Consider the following 22,081-nt stretch of genomic DNA (forward strand, 5'->3'; position numbering starts at 1 on the left):
GCCTAGGAAGCTTTTCATAAGTTTTGTTATATCCTAAGACTATTGCTGCTGTTGCTGCTGCTGTGTATGATGATGAGAACAGTAGGGAAATATGTTTGATGAGACTGGTAGGAGAATTGTGGTTGAAATCAATGTCACATGTAGTATATTGTCACATCTATGTCCTGGAAATTTCAGGGGTGAGGAGCCTGAGGTTGCCAAAGTTCATCCTTTCCTTATGCTGAGGATGCTGGCTTGGGAACTTATAATACTCTTACAATATACAAACAGGTATTATGTTCCCAAATTGCCTATCTTTAGAGTAGAATTAAAACGCAGTATTCGTTAAACGAGCTACTTGTTTCAGTATGAATCTGTAAGCTATTGGTTTTCAACTTCTTACTTTTGGAGGAGAAATTGATTTTTAAATAATATTTTGTCCATAAGGGTTTTTCTGAATTAAATTTAAAAAGTGTAATATAAAATTAATTTAACATTTACCTAACTCAATATTAAAAAAAACCCATCATTCAACTCACTGCATCATCATGAACAGTTATTCACCAAATGAATGTTATAATATTTGATATATTGTTATTAGGAATTATGTGCACATTAGAATTTTGTATACTCTTCTAGATCAAAATGTTTTATTCAAAGTGAGATATAGTGTTTGATATCATAATGAGTGAATTAGTACTTTTATGAGCAGACATACAATAGTAAGTATATATATTAGCATACATACCATAGAAGTGATGAGTTTCCACTTCTCATTATGTATTTTTGGGGAAGTTGCATAATCATGAGCAGACCTATGTCAATGAGTATGACCTGCAGTGACTGTTGGGAGCATGCCTTCTCTGTTGGAAGTTATACTTGCTCAAAAGAGATTTAGGCCTAAAATAATATGACTAATTATGTGTATAATAAAAATGGGAGCACTTTAATTGAATTTTTCAAGATAAAAGACCAAAAATGTCATTATTTAGAGTCCCATGGAGACTGGAAAGGAATGAAAATTTTAAGCATATGTGTATTTACCAAACTTCTCTTTTATATACGTGTATGTGTGTTAGTAGAAAAATAAATATTACATATATATGTGTGTGTGTGTGTGAAAAATGTACAACATTCTGTAGAAACATGATGTATATTGCCAAAGGTAGAAAAGTCTAACTCATTATTTATCTTAATTGAAACCTTAAATCATTACAAAATTACTAATTCTACTTTAAATTTAATTCATCTAAAATCTTCTACTCACTCAAAACAGCATGTCTCTATTGATGCAAAGAACTTACAAAATTTCTGCTGATGAGAAGAAAACTGTACCTAAGTGACAATTAAGTAAGATACATTCAAGATATTTCTCTTTAGTTGTTTCTAATTGTAAAGGACATGTGGTTTATGGAAAAAGAAGGATAAGATGAAAGGGAACAGAGAGGTTTTGTGGATTTTGTTATTTTTGAAATTATATCTGTATTGATAGAAAGCCTTTTGATGGACACACCTTGATTCTTAAAGAAAAACATGTCTAAGATATGATTTGTGAAAACCACGCAAGAGATACTGAATTTATTCTTCTTGGATTTACAAACAACCCTGGAATGCAAATTTTCCTCTTCATTTTGTTCCTGGCCATCTACACCATTACTTTGTTGGGGAACTTTCTTATTGTCATAGTTACCAGTGTGGATCCTGTTCTTCAAACACCCATGTACTTCTTTCTCCGAAACCTGTCACTTCTTGAAGTGTGTTTCACCATGGTCATGGTGCCAAAGACGTTGATAGATCTAGTGTCACCAAGGAAAATCATCACTTTTGTGGGCTGTGGTACCCAGATGTACTTCTTCTTCTTCTTTGGTTGCTCTGAATGCATTCTTCTCTCTATGATGGCTTATGACTGCTTTGTGGCCATCTGTAACCCTCTCCATTATTCAGTGATAATGAACAGGTCCCTCTGCTTGTGGATGGTCCTAGGCTCTTGGATGTCAGGTGTCCCTGTGTCTATGCTACAGACTGCTTGGATGATGGCCCTTCCTTTCTGTGGACCAAATGCTATAGACCATTTTTTTTTGTGATGGTCCTCCAGTTTTGAAATTAGTCACTGAAGATACAACTATGTATGAAATGCAAGCACTTGCATCCACACTGTTGTTTATCATGTTTCCTTTTTCCCTTATTTTGGTCTCCTACACACACATTATTGTGACCATTCTGAGGATGCCATCTGCTACTGGTCTCCAGAAGGCATTTTCTACTTGTTCATCACACCTCATTGTGGTATCCCTCTTCTATGGAACAAGCAGTCTGATCTATTTACGGCCCAAATCCAGTCAGTCTCTGGAGAGCAAGAAGCTACTGTCTTTGTCCTACACTGTCATTACACCTATGTTAAACCCCATCATCTATAGCCTAAGGAATAATGAAGTAAAAGGAGCCATCAAGAGAACAGTCATTAGAAACATCTTGCAGAAGTTGGACAAGTTTAAGTCCCTCATGTAGAGTGTTTCCAAATAAAGTATGAGTGGCAGAACCCACTCAAGTAGCATAAAAGGAAGGTGCAGAAGAGCTGTTCTTCTTCTCTGTCATTTACTGTGGTGGGTGCCTCCCAGAGCATCATTCGATCTTAGAAAGAAAACCCTAAGTTGGGAGTAACTGAGGAAAGCTTTATGAAAAGACTGTTTAATATTTGTAGGCAAGAATAGGTAATTGCCAGTCAAGTCACACAATGCAAATTGCATAACTTTTTCTGATTCCAAGTAGGTGTGTTTATTAACTTTGCAAATGTACAACTAAGAGATGCACCTCAATTTATGATGTAAATAAATGGTAATATAGTAAGTTGAACATACCATATGATGAAAATGCACCCAACCTTGTGAGCATCATAGATAAGCCATAAGTACATTGCAGAAGACTGGTTGTTTACCTTCATAATCCCATGGCCAGCTGTGAGCAGCAGCTCGCTGCACTGCCCAGATACACAGTACACTGCCCTAAAGGATTTTTAAACTTGGTTTGGATAAAAACCTTAAATATTTGAAGTATGTTTCTATTGAAACTTACTTGGAATCAGAAAAAGTTATGGAATTTGTATTGTGTGACCTGACTGACAATTAACTATCACTTTTGCACTGTTACAAAGTTGAATAATAGTAAGTCAAACCATCATAAATTTGGAACTGTATATATAAGAAAAAGGCATGTAATAGCTCTGTTCTTTACTAGAGAAAGGAAGTCATTCAGCCTTATTCTGTTCTGCCTTTCAATAAAGAGTTGACTTCTGTCCTTGAACAAACCAAATTTGAGTCAGAGGGTAATAATATCCCTTAATCAGTGCATTAACGCTACCCTTCAGGGGAAGAGTGCAAGATGGAGAGGGGCAAGAAAAATATGAAGGGAAAATATAAATGTCCACCACAGACCACTATACATTTCTGCAGCTAATGTGATGTAACAGTGAATCTTGCAATGTTTTTAAGTAATTTTTTAATGTACAAAATGATGAATTTTACAGATGTCAAGAAGTCATGATGGAAATTTACATTTTTTACATATTTAAAAGAGTTATTTAATAAAATTATCTTAATGTTTATATTTGTTTACATGAGTGTGAGCATGTTTGGTCATTGGCTATATCAGCTGTTCTTTTTTGTTTTTGAAACATGACTGTTTATTATTGTTATTTCTTTTTTTATTTTATTATTCTTATGTGCATACAAGGCTTGGGTCATTTCTCCCCCCTGCCCCCTTCCCCTCCCTTACCACCCACTCTGCCCCCTCCCTCTCCCCACTACCCCCTCAATACCCAGCAGAAACTATTTTGCCCTTATTTCTAATTTTGTTGTAGAGAGAGTATAAGCAATAATAGGAAGGAACAAGGGTTTTTGCTGGTTGAGATAAGGATAGCTATACAGGGAGTTGACTCACATTAATTTCCTGTGCATGTGTGTTACCTTCTAAGTTAATTCTTTTTGATCTAACCTTTTCTCTAGTTCCTGGTCCCCTTCTCCTATCAGCCTCAGTTTCTTTTAAGGTATCTGCTTTAGTTTATCTGCGTTAAGGGCGACAAACGCTAGCTAATTTTTTAGGTGTCTTACCTATCCTCACCCCTCCCTTGTGTGCTCTAGCTTTTATCATGTGCTCAAAGTCCAATCCCATTGCTGTGTTTGTCCACATATGAGGGAGAACATACGATATTTGGTCTTTTGGGCCAGGGTAACCTCACTTAGAATGATGTTCTCCAATTCCATCCATTTACCAGCGAATGATAACATTTTATTCTTCTTCATGGCTGCATAAAAATCCATTGTGTATAGATACCACATTTTCTTAATCTATTAGTCAGTGGTGGGGCATCTTGGCTGTTTCCATAACTTGGCTATTGTGAATAGTGCTGCAATAAACATGGGTGTGCAGGTGCCTCTGGAGTAAACTGTGTCACAGTCTTTTGGGTATATCCCCAAGAGTGGTATAAGCAGCTGTTCTCATAATTCAAACAACAAACACTTGCCTAACAGCATAGTAAATCAAAAGAGTGATAATAATGGCAAACATGATATACTGAGACACTGGTTCTAACACATACTCCTGTAACAACTCAAGGGAAAGATCCTATTAAATATGTAAATTACATAAAAGACACATGAGAATCAAAGAATGTATGTAATTTGACAAACTAGATTTATTGAGAGGTGGCCACAATAATTTGAATCCAGTCTGTCTAAATCTGAAATCCAATATATTAATCTCTTAAAAATCTCTAGTCATATTTTTATCTTGATAAAGCCACCATCTACATGAGAATTTGGCTATGAAAGAACAGAGAAAATAACATGATATGAGTAAAATTTAATTTTGGGTAATCAGTACAAGCATATATTGGCTTTGATTTGCAACTTGGGCATAAATGTGTCTTCCTCTACAGTTTGTTAGGCATTGCTTCTGTAAATTGCACATCTTTTCCTTCAACCAGTTACCACAATCTATCATTCTTTGCCAGTTTTTCAGAACCTGTAAAAGCTACTACAAATTTTAAACTTGTGATCATTGTTTTTAGTTTAGTTGTGATTTGATGAGACTCATATTTATGAAGTGTAATGAGCATTTATGGAATATCTCTTCCTTTAAATCTTTATCCTCTAACTGACTTTTATTTTTTAAAGACTAATTCAAATATTCTTGAAGAAATGTTACTAAGTCAGTGAACATCTGGGAAGATGCTATCACAATGGTTTTCTATTAGTTGTATATAACTCATGACTAGATTGTGGGATTGTAAACTCAATCTCAATTTGATTATGCATGTGCAAGTTTAATGCCTAGCACAGTAAAACATAGAATAGAATAATGAGCAATATGTGAATACTCTGTGTGCTCTTAGCACACAGCAAACACTGTCTGGGTATTTGTTATTATTCTCAATATAATTTAGAAAATATAGAATAGATACTCCTAATTAAAATGGTACGATTTGAGTTATGTATATATCATGTATTGATTGAAGTGTAAAACTAATTTCTTCCTACCAGGTAAAACCCAAAAAGGTTTACAGGTTTTGTACCTAGTACATCTCCTAAGTGTTTTGCATTCCAATGCTTTTAAAAGGGAATTGATAATTATGCTTCAAATAGTTTCATTAAAATTGATAGAAATGCCAGAAAAAAAGGCAATCAATACTGTTGCTATTTCAATGTAGCTTAAAATTTCTGTCTTCAATTTGCTTTAATGTTACTAGGGTAAAATTAGTGAATATGATCTGACATACATATAAGCATAACCTTGGTTTATACTTATATTTTAAGATTCACTAAATAAAACTTTCCTAAAGGAGTCTGAAATTTGGTTAGGAAAGAAAACTTAAGTACAATTAGAAAAAATATAATTATAAATGAAGTAATAAGGCAAATTTTTCACTTGCTACAATCAATGCTACAAAGTCATGTAAACTTATAAACCTGTATTATAAACTAATACTGACAGGGAGTGTTGTACATTTTTAGATAGTAGAAAGAATACAAGTTATAGAAACTAAATTATAATAACCTTTCACAGTGGAATGTAACCCACAGAGTTTGTGTTTGAATTCAGAATAAAACACAAGATAACAATGTGACAATAGTAGATTCTTTATCATCCATGAGTAACTATTTTTGCAGTAACTTTTTATAAAGTCATGTAAGTTTTCATTGTACTGTGATAGTTGAATATATTCAGAAAAGAATATATTCAGAAAAGAGAGTTTGGTGATCATCTGGGACCTGTTTAGCCTCTGAATGTCTTATTAGTGCAAGACCGAGGCATTTCCCATGGAGAAGATATGAAGGATGCATACACATTTTACCAGATCCTTACAGGTAATTTGTGAGCACATAACCTAAGCTCAACTGTTAATATTTGAATTGTGATGTAAGAATGTAAGGAAGTGAGTCAGTGAAGACTCACATAATGCCAGTGTTTCCCAGCATCCTCGAGCAGCAGAGAGAGCGGTGGTGGTTCTCAAAATCCAGGACTGGGAGGGTGAGCCTAAGTGGTGCCACAGCCCTTTTCTCACCACAGATTCTGGAATATGGTTTTGGATGTTTCACTGTGGGCCTGGATGCTGCTAGTTCTGCCATATTTCCCTTCCCATTTTCTGCTCTATGAATTCCTCCCTATCCTATCAACCATTTTTTCCTGTGTAAGTCAACAAGAGTCAATTTCAGTTTTTTGACAGTGAAGAATCTTGATGGACTCAAAACCAAATATCAAGATGTACAAGTAATTTGTAAGTTTAATAAAAAAAAGTCTCATTCAGAAGTCTTATAGAAGGTTATATTTGCATAAATGCAAATATAATTTAAATATATGAGTTCACGCACACACAAGCATGCATTATCATGATATGTAAAGATAAGACCACATCTATCTTCATCATAAACTAGACCTGAATACTCTTCTCTGTGTTTGTTTTAGGGACATCTGGAAAGAGGACAGAAACATTTTTCAGGAGGTATTTGAAAATTATAACAATATAATAAAGAACATACAATAAGTATTATAATGGTATTTTCAATTTAGATAAGTTGGATTTGTTTCCTTTATATGAAACCATGAGCATATTTTGTAAAAGTGACTATTTGTTAGAGGAAAAATATTTATTTTTTGTTGTGAAAAAACTCAGATGTTTTCCCCAATTTTTCACTATCTTTCTAACAGTGGTCTGGTTAGAAACTACATGGGAATCACTTTGACCATCTATAAAGGAGAAGACTCTAAAAATATAAAAATCTAAATTTTGACAACAAATAACTTGGATTAATAATACCAAAATAGTTAGGTGATGGATCATAAAATTCATGACAAATTTACAAAACGAGTTTAGCTGAAAAAGAAGCATGCTTTCTGTTTGACATGGGAACACACTACTGGAAGACAACAAGTCAATTTAAGATGAGTTTGAGTTAGACTAGGGAAGGTGATAAACCCAGTAACTGGTATCCTTATATAATTTAAGAGATTTAGTGTGAAAGTGACACAAACACAGGGAAGAATACCATGTGGAGATGGTGGCAGAAGTTAGAGTATTGCAGCTGTACTCTGAGAACACCAAGGATTATTGACCACAACAAGAAGACTGAAGAGAGGGATGGAATATTTTCTTGTGGAGTCTTGTGAAGAAACTCTGTTGACATCTAATACCAGATCTCTGGATTTCCAAACTATGAAAGAATACATTTCTATTGTTTTAAGTCTCCCTGTAGTGATTAGGTGATTCTTCATGAGCCATGAGGTAGATGGATAGAAACATGGCATGCCCTTTGTAATAAGGCTTGCCAGGTCTTCACATCAGGAGAATGTATTTTTTCTCATCCCTTGAATCTACTCTAGAAATGTGACTTGGTTTTGCAAAGTGAGGATAAAAAGAGGAGTGCTGGACCACCTGCTGTGGTCATGCATCCTCCCTCTTTTTCTCCCCCTCTTTCTCCTCCTTCTCTTCCCTTCCTTTCCTTCCCCTCCTTCTTGCCCTGCCTTTCCCATCCCCTCCCCAACCCTCCTCCTCCTCCTTCTTCTTCTTCATCTTCTTGCCCTCCTTCTTATTCTCCCCCGTCTCTTCTCTCCATCCTCTCCCTCTTTCTCTTCCTCTCTCTGACACCTACATGAGAACAAGACAGAGTAAGCTCATTGGAAAAGGAAAATCCTTTAGAAGCTGACCTGATTAATCCCACAGAGTCCATTTTAGACCATCTTACAGCCAGTTGACTCTTAAAGATATGGAGACAATCAGAATTGTTTTCAGGCAGTGAGGTGAAGTGAGATTTGTTACACAGAATGGTTAAGGATAAGTGATGCTTAGTCTACTTTAGTAATGATGTTAACAATTGCATTTGTTAGATTCATCCTGAATCTTTAACAGAAATTGTTCCCACTTCTCTTCATGATGCAGAAAAGCTACACAGGTCTGGTATAGGTATTTCCTTTTTATTCTGTGAAATAAATAAGGCATTGGTTTATTAATTTATTACCAGTTCAAATAATTTCCACTTGAAGTTAAATATTTTTATTTTTTTTTACATGAGAACTAAATAAGGTATCTGGTGCCACAATTCTCAATCAATGCCACAGATCATTTCCATAACTATTTTGAGCATAATTTTGTTGAGCTTTTAAAGAATTATTTCATAGTCATTAAGTTCTGAGAAATGGTTCTCTCTGGAGAACTTGGAGAATGGTGGTGCTGAAATCTGTACTGTTTTGTGTTTAGACCTACAGTATTTTTCATCAACCTTTTAGAGTACAGAAAGATTATCATTACTAATATCATTTTTATTTTGACAAGCAACTAAAATTTATATATATATTTATAGAGTACATGTATTAAAATATGTATTCAATATTGTTTGTTTGTTCTGAGACAGGCTCTATTTAACTCAGGCTGATCTTGGACTCAATCCTCCTGCCTCAGCCTCCTGAGCGCTGGAATTACAGGTATGCCAATATGTTTACAAAGCAGAATGACAAACTGAGCTAATTAATATATGCATTAGCTCAACTTGTGATTTTTTTGTGAGAATACTCAAAATCTCCTTTTTGGGCAATTTTTAAGTATATAACACATTGCTATTAACTATATTGCACTGAACAATGTCAATATTGAACTTATTCCTTCCTCTCTAAGTGAAATTTAGAGTACTTGTCTTACTGAAATCTTCCTATCTTCACTTGTTTGTCTCTGTAAATCTAAATTCCACATTCAAGCTTTCAATATTTTTCTAGGTTATACTTGAATGAAATCTTTTTTCTGGCTCATCACTTTAGATTTCTACTTATTTTCTATATCTGAGTCTTATATTGAGCTTATCCTTAACTATAACTTCAGCCAATTCATTGACTTTATAAACTAACAGAGTAAGAGTAGCAAAAACAGCTACTAAGCCAGGGCTTAGGAAGAAATTTATTGCACTAACCACCTGCATTGAAAAATAAATAAGGCTGGAAGCACTGGTGACTCATGCTTGTAATCCTTGCTACTTGGGAGGCTAAGATCAGAAGATGACAGTTTGAGGCTAGCCCAGGCAAAAGTTTGCAAGATGCCATCTCAACCAATATCTGGAGGTCAGTATACACACCTGTCATTCCAAGCCACTTGAGAGTCAGAGATTGGAAGGAGCACAGTTCAAGCAGAGCCCTGACAAAAAAAGTTGGGGAGACCCTATTTCAAAGGAAAAAAGCTATGTGGGGTGGTGTATGCCTTTCCTCACAGGAATGGCAGGAAGTGTAAAATAGGAGGATCACCATCCAGGCCAGTCTGGGAAAAAATCAAGACCCTATCTTCAAAATAACCAGAGCAAAAAATGGCTGAAAGCATGATTCCAGTGGTAGAGCTCCTGTCTTGCAAGTTTGCAAGTGTTAAGCCTTGAGTTCAAACCCCAGTGCCACAAACAAACAAAAACAACAAAACATATCAATCAATAACCTAAACTTAAACTTTTAGAAACCAGTAAATCAGAATGAAAAAAATCTGAAGTATGCAAGGGGAAAAATGACAAGAGCAGAAGTATATGACATAGAAAATAAAACAGCACAGAAAGAGAATGTCAATTTAACCAAAAGCAGTTTCAGTCAAAATCAATATTTGATCAACTGCTACCCAAAGTAATAAGGAAAAATAATAGGAAAAAGGCACACCCATGAACTTGAGAAATAAGAGAGGACTACAGATTATATAGCTTTACAGACATTTAAAGAATGGTTAGAAGTATTTGTGAACAGCAGCTCCAAAGAAATTGAGAACTTCATTGAGATGGCTATGTTTCTCAAAACCCATAGATTAGTAGGACTCACTGAAGATGAAATATGCAACCTAAAACGTCATACTTAGATGAGATTGTATTACTCCTTTCAAACCTTCCCAACTTCCATCCTACACAGCTTCATTGATGAATACTTCCATCTAAATAAGAAGTAATACCAAATGAACAATTGCCAAGTCATTCGAGTCCTGCAATTCTTAGACTAAAACCAGAAAACTTTAGTAGAAAAGAAAACTAGAGTAAAACATTCTTCATGAGCATAGATGCATTTTGAAATTGTTGCCACATTAAACCTAACAATATATAAAAGGGAAAATGTATTATGACCAAAGCAGTCTCCTCCTAAAAATGGATATTTTGCTTTTCTATTGGAAATTTAATAATGGAAGTCATCATATGCACAGAATAACAAAGAAAACTTTGCTCATCATAGAAGATGAAGCAAAGCATTTAAATAAATCAACCAGTACTACTGATTCAAAATTCTCAGATGAATAGAAGTAGAATAAAATTTCTGCAAGCTGGTAAATAGAACAACACAAAAGCACAAAACTAAAACAGACAAATCCTGCAAATATTATGCTTAATGGTGAAAGAGTTTCTTCATTTCTTCAGGTTGGCATTATGCTTAAGGTATGAGTTAGCTTGAAAAAGTAATAAAAATTTTTAAGTAGGTATCCACTTTATGATGAAAGAAGGAAAACTCTTTGTCCACAAAAACTATGATCTTTTGTACACAAAAGTCTCCAGGAATTTACAAACAGCTTCTAAAACTAATAGGTGAACTTAGAAAAGTTGTAGGATAAAAAGTGAACATGAAACAACCATTACTGTAAATTGCATTCCTCTTTATGTACAATAAAATTATAAAAATACCATATCCAATAATAAAAAGGTAAATTGCTTAAAATTATTTGACAAAATGTTTGCAATACTTTTTCAATGAAAGCTAAAGGAAAACATGCTGAGAGAAACTAAAGAGAGATTTTCTGTCTATACCCAGTGTTAGTGAGGTTGTAGGGAAAATGAAACTTGCTTACATATTTATAAGAGATGTAAAATGTTGTGAACACATTGGAAAACAGTTTGGTAGTTTCTTTACAAAGTTAAGCATACACTTTGTATTAGGTTTTCATCACTGTGACAAAATTCCTGAGATAAACAACTTAAGGGGGGAAAGATTTATATTGGCTCATGGTGTCAGAGATTACCATCACTTGTCTCCATTGCTTCTGGGTTCCTGTGAGGCAAAGATGAACATCATGGCAGGGAGCTGTGGTGGAGCAAAGTGTCTCACCTCATAATTTCTACCACTTGGAAATAATGCCATCAATTTATGAATACATCAACAGATTAATCCACCACTGAGGTTAGAGCCCTCACGGTTCAACCACTTCCCAAAAGCTGGCAACGAAACTTTTAACACAAGAGTCTTTGTGTGACATTTCAAAGACTCTACTATACAGCACAGCAACTCCAGTTTAAGGTATTTGCCCAAGAGAAATGAAAGCATTTCTATACCAAAAGACATAAAAAATATTCATAGTAACATTATTTATAATAGTCCTAAAGTAGAAATACTTTCTTTCTAAAAAATAGCTATTTGGGTTTTTTGCATGGATATCCACATGGATTAATGAAAAATAGTAATTAGAATCATTTTTGAAGCAGAGATTACAAATCTCCTTTAATGTTTACTATTGAATGGAGAATGTTAAAGTGAAATCTATTTCCTTAACTGAACATTGATGAGGCCTTTTCTGATTTACATTTGAAAAATTTGACATAAACCAAACATTTATTCAAAGTTTAAGCTACACAAGTATATTGGGTCATTTTCAGAAATTCGATCATTCAAAGACTTTTGATCCTTACAAAAAACTTAAGGCAAAATGACTTGCTGAAGTAGCTTATGTGCTATTCACCCTTAAGTCCTAGAGATAAAATGTTAAATGAAGTCCTTCATTTAGTGAAGATTACATTTAGTAAAGATGATAGAAAACATACAAACAGATAACATCATTTAGGATAATATAATTTAGGAAAATGTGGACAAAAAAGCTGGTAAGTATAACAGATTTAGCAAGCTAAGGTGAGCTGTGGCTATTTTCATGGTACAGTTGGGAAAACCTCATTGAGGCTTGCACAGTTTGAGATCTGAGTAGCATGAGGAAACTAGTCATGTGATGACTGAAGAAAAGACACCCCAGAAAGCCAGAAAAGCACCAAAACAAGTTAAATTTAATAGGAGAAAAATTACTGAATTGCAAGGCACTCAGTGGCAAAGTGGTTCATAATGTTTCATTCAACATTTTAACAAACTCTACTTGTAGCCAAAGAATTAGAAATGACCTTCAGAAATACCTGATGGGCTACAGTCCAGAGCTTGCCTTCTTTGACAGCTTCCTGCTTCTGATTAGCTAATGCTTTGGTTGCCATGATGCTTAAGACTGACTAGTTGTTACAAGCGTATAAGAACTGTTATGTTAGGTTGCAGTTTCTTTTCATATTAAATTAGATTATACTTTATTATGTACAGAGGCAACTTTAGGCCAAACTCAGTTTAACAACAGAAACTGCTGAAGCTTTGATTTGGGGATGAACTTGGGTGATCAGACAGATTATGATTTTTGCCTTTTCTTATTTGTATTTTATGAGAATTAAAAGATTTTTTAACTAATTTGTAATTAGTTCAGGTAGTTCCTAAACATTTCACTCTATTTCCCTAATGGTACAATATGATTAATATGATAATAATGTATTCAAAATCAAGAAACTGACATTAGAAAACTGCTATTAACTAGATTAAAGATCTTACTCAGATTTCACTTGTTTTACAACCAGAATCCATTTTGTATTCCAGGATTGAATTTTATAATCAATTGTTTTTTCTCCTTACTCTTCTCTAGTCTCTTCTCAATTCTTTCCTTTAGTTGCATTTTTATGACTGAGAATTTTTTTTATTGTTTTATTATTCATATGTGCATATAACACTTGGGTCATTTCTCCTCCCTGCCCCCACCCCCCTCCCTTACCACCCACTCTGCCCTCTCCCTCTCCCCCCACCCCCTCAATACCCAGCAGAAACTATTTTGCCCTTATCTCTAATTTTATTGAAGAGAATAATAGGAAGGAACAAGGGTTTTTGCTAGTTGAGATAAGGATAGCTATACAGGGAGTTGACTCACATTGATTTCCTGTGCGTGTGTGTTACCTTCTAGGTTAATTCTTTTTGATCTAACTTTTCTCTAGTTCCTGGTCCCCTTTTCCTTTTTGAAGAATATTAGTTATTTTGTGCAAATCTTTCAGTTTGGTTCACTTCATCTTTTTACATGATTGGAATGATGTTATACATTGTCACAATTTCCACAGAAATGTGTTCTTTTCTAAGTGCATTGCACTGAAGTGTTCATGATGTCTTTGTACTAGCGATTCAAATTTTGCTCTCTTGGGTAGGCTGATGTCAGTCAGTTTACTACACTGTGACATTATATCTCCTTTTGAAGTTGCTAAATAATTAATAGAGAGTTTGCAGCAATGTAAATTCTGCTCCTCCTCAAATTTCTGTTCACAAATTTTAGATTTTATTTACAAAGAATTTTGTGTGGTATTCGCCTCATGGTTGTTTTCTATTTCCCTCTAATTAATTTGTAATTTTACTGTAAGAGGTTATGTTTCTCCTCATTTCTTTATTCAGTCACTAATAAACAATTCGGGTTTATTTGTTTGATTTGATGTCATTGTGTATTTTTTTGCTCAAATGGGTCCCACTTCAGACACTGAGCTCCTTAAAATTAGCTTCTCTGTGTTTTTGCTGTTACTGCTGCAATGACAAACTGTTTTAAAATCACTTCCTTTCTTTCTCGCACTACAAGAAGTTCTAGGATTCTTTTGTATTTTCCTCCAGCCATGGAAACAACTATGTCTCCATGAAACAATAAGAAATCACAGAAGTGAAGTTTACTAATTTGGAACAACGATAGAATAAGTGTTTAATAGTGTAGCTACTGAGTCTGAGCAAACAACTCATAGTGAGTTGGTTATTTTCCTCAGATGCTTTTGAAATGTCTTACCACACTGTTGGACGATTATAAATACTTTAGTATTATTTCTCTGAATATAAAACCTGTTAACAAAAATTGTTATCTCTACATAATTTTTAATTTTTCACATTCATATTCAGCTTGTATACTTATTATCATTTGTGCTAGATAATCTATTCAGACATGAACAACCACAATTTCAATTAACAGTTAAATTTATATTATTTATAGTGACTCAGATTATTCTATAACAGAACCTTATAAATTATTCATTTATTCACATGTGCATACATTGTTTGGGTCATTTCTCCCTCCTGCTGCCATCCCCACCCTCTCCCCACTGCCCTCCCTTCTAGGCAGAACCTGTTCTGCACTTTTCTCTTCCGTTGAAGAGTAGAAATAAGCAATAATAAGAAAGACATAGCATTTTTGCTAGTTGAGATAAGGACAGCTATACAGAGAGATTCCTAGCATTGCTTTCATGTACAAATGTGTTAAAACCAAGGTTGATTCATCTCTAACTGATCTTTACACTGGTTCTTGATCCCCTTCTAGTGTTGACCTCTGTCACTTTAATGTTTCTGTATTAATTCCTCTGGAGTGCTAACTTAAAACCCTATAACTGTGGAGTATATTATAACTATTAAAATAGCAATGTACTTAATTCTTACAATTAACTTATGAAGTTTTAAACAAAGGACTATTTACTCCAAAAGTATAAATTGTTCATGTTATAATATTAGGAACACTTGAAACCTCTCTAATATATTCTACTACACAATCACTTTTCTTAACTTGTCAAAAATTCTCCTTTGTCCATGTTAAATAATTTTGGAAATCTTACTTTGATAAGGACAAAACATTTGTAACTATGATTAACTAGTTGCATATTATAAGATGAGAAAATAACAATATATGTAGATAAATGAAAAGAATCATAATTTTTGAGTCAAAAAAGCACTATCTGATTAATATCTCTTCATACCTGCTGAAGGGATATATTAAAATGAAAATCCTGAAGAATTATATTAATAACTTAATTGGAGTGCATTGTTTGCAATAAAACCTTTTTAACATTCAACAAGATGGGATTCGTGTATAAAGAGAAGTGCAGTATATTTTGACCAAATCTGTACAAATTTCTAGAAAACAACAGGAGCCTATTCTTGTGGGTAACTCATTTATTTGAAGTTAAAGAGAGGAATAGGTAAAGTTAAATACTATTTCTAGTTGAAATAACTAGAAACTAATTTGACTTGATGATCCACTGTTATGTTGTAGTAAATTTTTCTCAAGAAGATGGAGAAACAGCTAACATTGATTGGGTTTGTTAGGAACAAGAAGTTCAAGAGCTGAACTTGAATTGATGTTTTAATAAAATGTAGTATGTTGATGGGCAGATCATGTATGTAGTATGACAGCACAATCAGTGATATTCCTTTGACTCAACTTTTCACTGAGAGCTAATTAATCTATATGCCTTCATTAAGTGGACAGGACATTTACTGAGTCCTTGTCATCAGTGAAGAACAGTACTTACCGTGAATACTGAGTATTGTCAAAAACTAAGAAAGAACTCTATGCAGGCTTTGAACTGCAGTAGGTACAGTTATCAGTATTCACTAGTGAAATGGGAAAAAAAATACAAATCAATAAAAAGAAAAAAACAACTGAATTCAATTTAATTCTTATTCTTATAGTTCATATTTTTGTTGGCTAATAAATCACATGTGAAGAGGATATTTTTACAGTAAGTTACAAAACTTTATTTAAATTTATTTTAGATTTTTCTGTAAAATATGACAGGAGCCAATAACTTAAGAGAGAAAAATCAGAATACAAGGAATAAGAAAAGAAAATATAGACAAGTGAAAATGGTGAAAAATAAGTACCAATATAGTTTAGGAGAAATTATTAAACTTGTCCCTAAGAAGCAGAACTTTTGTTACTCTTAAAGGAAAATAATGTCAGCATTTTTCTTTTTCAAAATAAAGTATATTGAAAAATTTAGACTTTAAAATTTTGCTTTTAATTGTTTGCTGGCCCTGGATTTATAGTTCAATAAACATTTAGAACCTTCAAATTTATTTCAATCTTTATTATTATTGCTATTCTCTACCTTGACTTTCCTGAAACTAATGATGGGAAAGCTAACATCAGTGACAGAATTCATTCTTCTTGGACTGACAGATGATGTCATGCTTCAAGCTGTGCTTTTCCTTTTTCTGCTTCTAACTTATTTCTTAAGTCTTATGGGAAATCTGACCATCATCATTCTGACCCTACTGGATCATCGCCTCCAGACGCCTATGTATTTCTTCCTCTGAAATTTTGCAATTTTGGAAATATCTTTTACCTCTGTCTTTGTTCCCCAAACTCTAGTCAATATTGGAATTGGAGACAAGACTATCTCTTTTGCTGGTTGCTTCACTCAGTATTTTTTTGCAATCCTTCTGGGAGCAACCAAATTTTACCTTTTAGCTGCCATGTCTTATGATTGCTATGTTGCCATTTGTAGACCTCTGCATTACACAGCTGTAATAAGCAAGAGACTTTGCATTCAACTTGTCCGAAGTTCTTGGCTCTCTGGTTTTGTGATTGACATTGTGTCACATGTAATGACTTATCAGCTGCCTTTCTGTGCATCTAATGTCATCAATCATTATTGCTGTGATTATACTATATTATTACATTTGTCCTGTGTAGACACACATTTTGTAGAAAGGATTCATTTTGTCCTTGCTGCAGTGACCCTAATCCTCACCTTGTTTCTGGTGATTCTTTCCTACACCTGCATTATCAGGACCATTCTGAGAATCCCTTTCATTCAACAGAGGAAAAAACCCTTTTCTACATGTTCCTCTCACATGATTGTGGTCTTACTTTCTTATGGAAGCTGTATCTTCATGTATATAAATCCTTCTGTCAAGGATGCAGAAAATTTTAGTAAGAGGGTGGCTGTTTTAAACACCTCCATTGCCCCTGTGTTGAACCCTTTCATCTACACTCTAAGGAACAAGCAAGTGAAAAAAGCCTTCAAAGATATGGTAAGTAAAATGACAACTTTTTTTAAAAAGTGAAACTCTTTGAGGCTCATTGTTTTTATAATAAATATTTAGAATACCAGAGTTGTAATATGCAATTTTAATATATTTTCTACATTTTATTATTAGTATTCTAATATGTATACTGGCACAATAAAAGTACTTTTTCATTGAGACATTTTTCATTTTACTCTCCTTAAACATATCCAGATGTATTGTATTTCTTGTGTGGGATGTAGCAGAATATTTCTCCCCCATTTCTCCCTACCTTATCCTGTTGTACAAAAATAAATTATTGCTAAAATTTGAAATAATTCTATATATACATGTACATATATGTATGCATGTATATATAGATACATATACATATGTGTATCCAGATGTGCATGTGTGTGTCCTCTAACCCTTCATTGTTATTTTTCTTTATTTAGACATCACTTTTAAAGAAAAGACATGAGTAAAGTCAGAACTGATATTTATATTCCAATCCTTTAAACATTTACATGAAGAAATATAAGTCCTAGAGATTTACCAAGCTTTTATTACAGTCTGTAGGTAGTGCCAAATTTGTATTTTGAATTCTATATTTTCAATTGAGTAATAATGGAGAATTCAATACATAGTAGAGACATTGATAGAGTATTGCAGTAAACTGTAGAAGAATAAATTGATTTAAAATGTATTATTTGTCAATTCCTGTATAATTATCCTTAATTTTTCAATGTCATCTAAATATCTAACATACAGTTGATGTTAGTTGATTAGTTATTTTGTAATGTAGATAGATGGGTAATTGAGTCATGAGTTCATTCATACATTTATTTATTGTTTTAAATACCATAATCAGTATATTAATTATATCCACTAAAACATTATCTCACTGTGTGGTTGCTCAGTTTTAAAACACAGATTTAGGTATTAAGTACAGTTACGAATTTTAATAATAGAGATTATTCTTTTAAAACACACAATTACATGTATACACAAACACACATTTTGAAAGACAAGTCAGAGTAACCTATTTAGTACATGCTATATTAATGCATTGAAATATCACAATGGGCCTGATTAATATTTATAATTAATCTTTATTAGCAAAAATAAATTTAACTGAGCTTACACTTTTATCTGGAGGAAAACTAGTAGATAATAAAAATTGCAGAAAAGATGATTACTATTGAAGTCTATCAGCCTGTTTACCCAGAGATCTTTAGTCTATAAACAATAATAAATGTTATTCAAAATTATATGTAAGCTACATTTCACCTTACAAATTAAGAAAATATTAAAATGGTGATTGCAAGTTACTATTATTTTGCCTTTGAATATTGTGTCTTTGAGTCTTTAAAAATTAGCAATATGTATATAAAAGATAATGTTATTATTCATGAGATCAAATAAATAATATATTTCATTGTGGGAATGTTTGAGTTAATTTTAACATTTCTATATGGCTCTGGAATTTTTCTCAAATGTGTTTCATTTTGACAATATCTTGAAAGCTCTTCTTTGCAAAGTTGTTTCTGTTTGAGCTCTGAAGTGCTCACAATTTTGACAGGAAAAGTCAAGTGTAAGCCAATAAGAACTACCTGTAATAAAAAATAGTGCATCAAATATATAGCACTCAGGGAGAAATTGCAGAGAGTTAATATCACTAGCAAGTATATGAAAGACATAGATGTGATTCTTCCATTCATTTCTGCATTCAGCTTGCTAAAGTGGCCTACACAGAAAACCAGTAAATCCTTCAGGGTGACAGTAAATTGTCATAAACTTAATCAGGGGTTGACTTCCCTTGAGGCTCATGCTCAAATTTTGGCTTTGCGGCAGGAAGAAGTCAATACATCCTACTGGAAGCTCTATATGAATGTCTTTAAATCTGTATCTGTTATTTTTAAATACCATGAGTAGCGTTCAGGTGGAAAGGTCAACACAGCAATGCATTGCCCCACCCTACCACAGGTGCACATCAACTCCAGTATTATGTCATAATCTAATCTTAGGAGAACTGATTGCCTTTTTCTTCATCAGAACATCACCCTATTCCACTTGGTTGATGATTGTATACTGAGTAAGACCTTGTGAGCAGGAAGTGGCAAGAAATTTAGCACATTTGTAAAGATACATATTAACCAAAGGTGGAGAATAACTAAGTAAAATTAAAGGACTTGTCACTTCAGTGAAATGCTACAGATATCTTGCTCTGGAAGATGTTAAAATCACTTGAAAACTGAAGTACAAGTTACTATATATGGTCCCTCCTACTACTAAGAAAGTGCTACACAACCCATTGGGCCCCTTTTTATCTGCAGCCATGAATACCACAATTTGACTCTCCTATTTGTGCTGCCTTGAATAAGAGAAGTCTCCCTCAGGTACAAACTTCATAAATATGTCAAGCATATTTATGCCACATGGACCTCATGATCCAGCAGAATTGATGTTGCATGAGTTGCAGTGGCAAATAGGCATGCTGTATGTATACTTTTTCAGTTCCTTATAGGTGAATCACAGCACAGAGATTTAGCATTTTGAGAAAGTCATGCCATCTTCTGTGGATACTTATCCTTCTTTTCAAAACCTAATTTTGGGTTGTTATTGGGACTTGGTACAGAATGAATGTTTAACCAAGTTACCATGCTACTTACCAGATTGAACAAGATGTGGTCTAATTCTCCTAGTTGTGCAGTATTCCATCATCGAATGGAAATGACATTGTGTCCCCTGAGTAATCAAGAGATGACTACACACATTGAGACAGGCATTGGCAAGATCAGAGGATAAACTAAGCTTAGAGAACAGGTGAGTCAGATCCATATGGTACCAGCTATTGCACTGATAATTCTTTTTCAATTCATATTTATGACTTTGTGGGAAATCATTTGTGGCTCAAATGTCTAATGGAGGTATATTCATGACGAAAGTGATGGAGGCTATGTGTGGCCACAACAGCATGGACTCTGCTCAAGTCTGGGCTAGCTACTGTTGCTGCTTAAAGTCAAGCTTAGAGGAAACACACACTAACACTGCACTCATGATATGGCACAGTTTTGAAGAAAAACATACCAAACATTTACTTCATTCACTTGGTAGCAAGTTCACTACATTGGATCCCTACTACCTTACATGTATCAGATATTGATCCTGATTGGAATTTATAAATACTCTAATCATAAGGTTTCCTTCCATGCCTGTAGGACCTCAGATATCAAACTATCTGTGTCTGTTAGAAGCTGTACAGAATGGCTGAGCCATAGAAGTAGGATCCAACACAATATTTCATTGGACCAGGGCCCATTTTCATGAAGGAAATTTAGTATTAGTTTTATGACTATAATCAATACAAGCAAATGACCTAATAAAATAATGGAATGGCCAATGAAGTCACAATTGTGGGGCCAGAGATGATAACCTGGATGAATGGGGCATCATTCTGCAGGATGTTTTGTCCTAAAACCATCTGGCTGAGTCCTTTTGCTGTACCTAGACAGACATCATATACAAGTGAGGAAAAGCTCCTCCAGTTACTCCAGGCCACTGGCAAGTTTCTGTGAAGAGCATCTGTGGATCACAGTACACAGCAGCAGGTGGTAACTTTTAGCACAGTGCTTCTGATATATTTCAATATCCCTTTTAGTTGGATAACTATATATAGCCCCTAATCATTACACTATTTATTTGTGAAGAGAAACAAAAAAAAGTAAATCGTTTGAGTTTTGAGTGGATCTTGACTTGGCAATAGATTTGGAAGTAATAGCAAATGAAAGATCAAATTCATGTATGTGACTAATTAACACAAAGAAAATTGACCTGCTAGAAAATACAGATATTGCATTGCAGAATCTGGCCAATAAGACAATTGTTCTTGCATCCTAAGGAAGGATAAGTGGGGCAAAGAATACAGCAGAAGCAGATATGGCAGAGATAGCCTTATTTACAAAGGAGATACATGTAACAGCATGTAAGCATTCTAAGCCCAAGATGAACAGATATGATGTCATTGGTGGGAGAACAACTGTAACTTTGAATTTCAATTTGTAAATATAGAAATATTTATTTCAATGGCATTCTCATAACCAGCAGGGAAAATATTAATTGACAAGTGATATGGGAAGTAAACTTTTTTCTAATTTTTCATTTTCTCTCTTTACTATGTTTGCTGATAGAGTCTCTCAAGTGATATGGTCCAATGATTACATCACTTAGATCTAGTTGATTCATATAATATGTCATGAAAGTAGCTTCTTCAATGCTTTAGGACTTGTTTTCCTACGATAACTCAAAGGAGACAAGATAAAAACCTTTGCTACCAAAGACAAGAAAAGTCTGGAAAGTCATCAACAGTTGTGAAGTACAGTGGAGCAGGGAGAACATTTATTAGAGAGAAATATTAGATAGGAGCTTTTAAGTTGCTAGTGTAGACAATCCAACCTGAAATTATAAGAGTGCTTAGTTTTTGCCATGGTTCAATACAAGAAATCACATTAAATCATTGGTGTTCATACTTTTTTAGTCCTTTTCTTGGCTCTAATTTTCTGGCTTCAGAGTCAAGAAAACATGCTCTGCTGAATGATTTCCTAGAAGAATCAAGCTTATTTTTTCACAGCTCTAATTATAGCAGAAAAGTATGAGCTCACTAATGTGTAGATTTATTTAATTGACCTTCTTTTCTTTTTTCTTTTCTCAAATGAATTTGTTCACCTCCCCAATTCTAATT

At 33.9% G+C, this 22,081-nt stretch overlaps 2 pseudogenes; both read left to right on the top strand.

Annotated features, from left to right (window-relative positions):
• Positions 1 to 1,523: 1,523 nt before the first annotated feature.
• On the top strand, positions 1,524 to 2,487 carry LOC141425943 (olfactory receptor 10A7-like; annotated as a pseudogene).
• A 13,974-nt stretch (positions 2,488 to 16,461) lies between these two features.
• Positions 16,462 to 17,400, top strand: LOC109680632 (olfactory receptor 2AP1-like; annotated as a pseudogene).
• The last annotated feature ends 4,681 nt before the right edge of the window (positions 17,401 to 22,081 follow it).

The sequence above is a fragment of the Castor canadensis genome, chromosome 8 (genome assembly GCF_047511655.1).
Source record: "Castor canadensis chromosome 8, mCasCan1.hap1v2, whole genome shotgun sequence".
Classification (NCBI taxonomy): Eukaryota; Metazoa; Chordata; class Mammalia; order Rodentia; family Castoridae; genus Castor; species Castor canadensis.